Here is a 5,211-nt window from a genome sequence, read left to right on the forward strand (position 1 = left end):
TATTGATTCAACTATTTGGTGATTCTCCACTACTTTATGTATCCAAATTGAGCTTTGTACATCGCAATTCATCCTGGTTAGAATAGAATGACGAAGAAGTTGTCATATTCCCAAACAGGAAAACTGCGTTCACCTGATTTGAAAGTAAGATAACACTTCTTCATCCTAACTCCTATGAGATTTATTCAACTTCCAGGTGATTCTCCACTACTAAATGTATCCAAATCAAGCTTTGTACATATCAATTCATCCTGGTTTTATTAGAATGACAAAGAAATTGTCATATTCCAACAGGGAAACTGGGATCACTTGATTTGATTAGAATGACAAAAAAGTTGTCATCTTCCCAAACAGGAAAACTCTGATCACCTAATTTGATTGTGGGATAACTTCTTCATCCGAACTCCTATGAGATTTATTCAACTTCCTGGTGATTCTCCACTACTTTATGTATCCAAATCAAGCTTCTTATATAGTGATTTATCCTGGTTTGATTAGAATGACGAAGAAGTTGTCATATTCCCAAACAGGAAAACTGGGATCACCTGATTTGAAAGTGGGATAATTTCTTCATCCTAACTCATATTATATTAAATCAATTTCCTGGTCATTCTCCACTACTTTATGTAACCAAATCGAGCTTTGTACATCACGATTTATCCTGGTTTGATTAGAATGACGAAGAAGTTGTCATATTCCCAAACTGGAAAACTGGGTTCACCTGATTTGAAAATGACATAACATCTTCATCCTAACTCCTATGAGATTTATTGAACTTCATGGTGATTTTCAACTACTTATTGTATCCAAATCAAGCTTTGTACATCTCGATTCATCCTGGTTTGTTAAGAATGACGAAGAAGTTGTCATATTCCCAAACAAGAAAACTGGGTTCACCTAATTTGAAAGTGAGGTATCTTCTTCATCCTAACTCCTATGAGATATATTCAACTTCCAGGTGATTCTCCACTACTTAATGTATCCAAATCAAGCTTTGTACATCTTGATTCATCCTGGTTTGATTAGAATGACCAAAAATAGTCTTATTCCAAATAGGTAAATTGAGATCACTTAATTTGAAAGTGAGATATCTTCTTCATCCTAACTCCTATGAGATTTATTCAACTTCCAGGTGATTCTCCACTACTTAATGTATCCAAATAAAGCTTTGTACATCTCGATTCATCCTGGTTTTATTATAATAACAAAGAAATTGTCATATTCCCAAACAGGAAAACTGGGTTCACCTTATTTAAAAGTGGAACACCATCTTCATCCTAACTCCTATGAAATTTATTGAACTTCCTGGTGATTCTCCACTATTTTATGTATCCAAATCAAGGTTTGTTTATCGCGATTTATCCTGGTTTGATTAGAATGGCGAAGAAATTGTCATATTCTCAAACCGGGAAACTGGGATCACCTAATTTGAATGTGAGATAACTTCTTCATCCTAACTCCTATGAGATTTATTCAACTTCCAGGTGATTCTCCACTACTTTATGTATCCAAATCAAGCTTCTTACATTGCGATTTATCCTAGTTTGATTAGAATTACGAAGAAGTTGTCATATTCCCAAACAGGAAAACTGGAATCACCTGATTTGAAAGTGGGATAACTTCTTCATCCTAACTCCTACGATATTGATTCAACTATTTGGTGATTCTCCACTACTTTATGTATCCAAAGCAAGTTTCTTACATCGCGATTTATACTGGTTTGATTAGAATGACGAAGAAGTTGTCATATTCCCAAACAGGAAAACTGGGTTCACCTGATTTGAAAGTGCAATAACTTCTTCATCCAAAATCCTATAATATTGATTCAACTTCCTGGTGATTCTCCACTACTTTATGTAACCAAATCAGGCTTTGGACATCAATATTTATCCTGGTTTGATTAGAATGACGAAGAAGTTGTCATATTCCCAAATAGGAAACCTGGGTTCACCTGATTTGAAAGTGAGATAACTTCTTCATCCTAACTCCTATGAGATTTATTCAACTTCCAGGTGATTCTCCACCTCTAAATGTATCCAAATCAAGCTTTGTACATCTCAATTTATCCAGGTTTTAGTAGAATGACAAAGAAATTGTCATATTCCAAACAGGGAAACTGGGATCACTTGATTTGAAAGTGGGATAACTTTTTCATCCTAACTCCTATGAGATTTATTTAACTTCCGGGTGATTCTCCACTACTTTATGTATCCAAATCAAGTTTTTTACATCGCGATTCATCCTTGTTTTGATTTGAATGACGAAAAAGTTGTCATATTCCCAAACAGGAAAACTCGGATCACCTGATTTGAAAGTGGGATAACTTATTCATCCTAACTCCTATGAGATTTATTCAACTTCCTGGTAATTCTCCAGTACTTTATGTATCCAAATCAAGCTTCTTGCATAGCGATTTATCCTGGTTTGAATAGAATGATGAAGAAGTTTTCATATTCCCAAACAGGAAATATGGAATCACCTAATTTTAAAGTGACATAACTTCTTCATCCTAACACCTATGAGATCTATTCAACTTCCAGGTGATTCTCCACTACTATATGTATCCATATCAAGCTTCTTACATCGCGATTTATCCTGGCTTCATTAGAATGACGAAGAAGTTGTCATATTCCCAAACAAGAAAATTGGATTCACCTGATTTGAAAGTGAGATAACTTCTTCATCCTAACTCCTATGAGATTTATTCAACTTCCTGGTGATTCTCCACTACTTAATGTATCCAAATCAAGCTTTGTACATCTCGATTCATCCTGGTTTTATTTGAATGACAAAGAAATTGTCATATTCCAAACAGGGAAACTGGGATCCTTGATTTGAAAGTGGGATAACTTCTTCATCCTCACTCCTATGAGATTTATTCAACTTCCTTGTGATTCTCCACTACTTTATGTATCCAAATCAAGTCTTGTACATCGCGATTCATCCTTGTTTTGATTAGAATGACGAAAATTTTGTCATATTCCCAAACAGGAAAACTGGGATCACCTGATTTGAAAGTGACATAACTTCTTCATCCTAACTCCTATGAGATTTATCCAACTTCCTGGTGATTCTCCACTACTTTATGTATCCAAATCGAACTTCTTACATCGTGATTTATCCTGGTATGATTAGAATGACGAAGAAGTTTTCATATTCCCAGACAGAAAAACTGGAATCACCTGATTTGAAAGTGACATAACTTCTTCATCCTAACTCCTAAGACATCTATTCAACTTCTAGGTGATACTCCACTGCTTAATGTATCCAAATAAGGCTTTGTACATCTCGATTCATCCTGGTTTGATTAGAATGACGAAGAAGTTTTCATATTCCCAGACAGAAAAACTGGAATCACCTGATTTGAAAGTGACATAACTTCTTCATCCTAACTCCTATGAGATTTATTCAACTTCCAGGTGATTCTCCACTACTTAATGTATCCAAATCAAGCTTTGTGCATCTCGATTCAACCTGGTTTTATTAGAATGACAAAGAAATTGTCATATTCCCCAACAGGAAAACTGGGTTCACCTGATTTGAAAGTGGAACAACTTCTTCATCCTAACTCCTATGAAATTTATTCAACTTTCTGGTGATTCTCCACTACTTTATGTATCCAAATCAAGCTTCGTTTATCGCGATTCGTCCTGGTTTGATTAGAATGACGAAGAAGTTGTTATATTCTCCAACAGGGAAACTAGGATCACCTTATTTGAAAGTGGGATAACAACTTCATCCTAACTCCTATGAGATTTATTCAATTTCCTGGTGATTCTCCACTACTTTATGTAACCAAATCAAGCTTTGTACAACGTTATTTATCTTGGTTTGATTAGAATGACGAAGAAGTTGTCATATTCCCAAACAGGGAAACTGGGATCACCTGATTTGAAAGTGGGATAACTTCTTCATCTTAACTCCTATAATATTGATTCAACTTCCTGGTGATTCTCCACTACTTTAAGTAACCAAATCAAGCATACATCTCGATTCATCCTGGTTTGATTAGAAAGACGAAGAAGTTGTCATATTCCCAAACAGGAAACTGGAATAACCTGATTTGAAAGTGAGATAACTTCTTCATCCTAACTCCTATGAGATTTATTCAACTTCCAGGTGATTCTCCACTACTTAATGTATCCAAATCAAGCTTTGTACATCTAGATTCATCCTGGTTTTATTAGAATGACAAAGAAATTGTCATATTCCAAACAGTGAAATTGAGATCACTTGATTTGATTTATCCTAGTTTGATTAGAATGACGAAGAAGTTGTCATATTCCCAAACAGGATAACTGGGTTCACCTGATTTGAAAGTGAGATAACTTCTTCATCTTAACTCCTATGAAAATTATTCAACTTCCTGGTGATTCTCNNNNCACTACTTTATGTATCCAAATCAAGCTTCTTGCATAGCGATTTATCCTGGTTTGAATAGAATGATGAAGAAGTTTTCATATTCCCAAACAGGAAATCTGGAATCACCTAATTTTAAAGTGACATAACTTATTCATCCTAACACCTATGAGATCTATTCAACTTCCGGGTGATTCTCCACTACTATATGTATCCATATCAAGCTTCTTACATCGCGATTTATCATGGTTTGATTAGAATGACGAAGAAGTTGTCATATTCCCAAACAAGAAAATTGGAATCACCTGATTTGAAAGTGGAATAACTTCTTGGTGATTCTCCTCTACTTTATGTATCCAAATAAAGCTTTATTTATCGTGATTCATCCTGGTTTGATTAGAATGACGAAGAAGTTGTCATATTCTAAAACAGGGAAATTGGGATCACCTAATTTGAAAGTGGGATAACTTCTTCATCCCAACTCCTATTAGATTCATTCAACTTCCTGGTGATTCTCCACTACTTAATGTATCCAAATCAAACTTTGTACATCTCGATTCATCCTGGTTTTATTAGAATGACCAAGAAATTGTCATATTCCAAACAGGGAAGCTGGGATCCTTGATTTGAAAGTGGGATAACTTCTTCATCCCAACTCCTATTAGATTCATTCAACTTCCTGGTGATTCTCCACTACTTAATGTATCCAAATCAAACTTTGTACATCTCGATTCATCCTGGTTTTATTAGAATGACCAAGAAATTGTCATATTCCAAACAGGGAAGCTGGGATCCTTGATTTGAAAGTGGGATAACTTCTTCATCCTAACTCCTATGAGATTTATTCAACTT

This window comes from Brassica oleracea, chromosome C8 (assembly GCF_000695525.1).
Source record: "Brassica oleracea var. oleracea cultivar TO1000 chromosome C8, BOL, whole genome shotgun sequence".
In the NCBI taxonomy this organism is placed as follows: Eukaryota; Viridiplantae; Streptophyta; class Magnoliopsida; order Brassicales; family Brassicaceae; genus Brassica; species Brassica oleracea.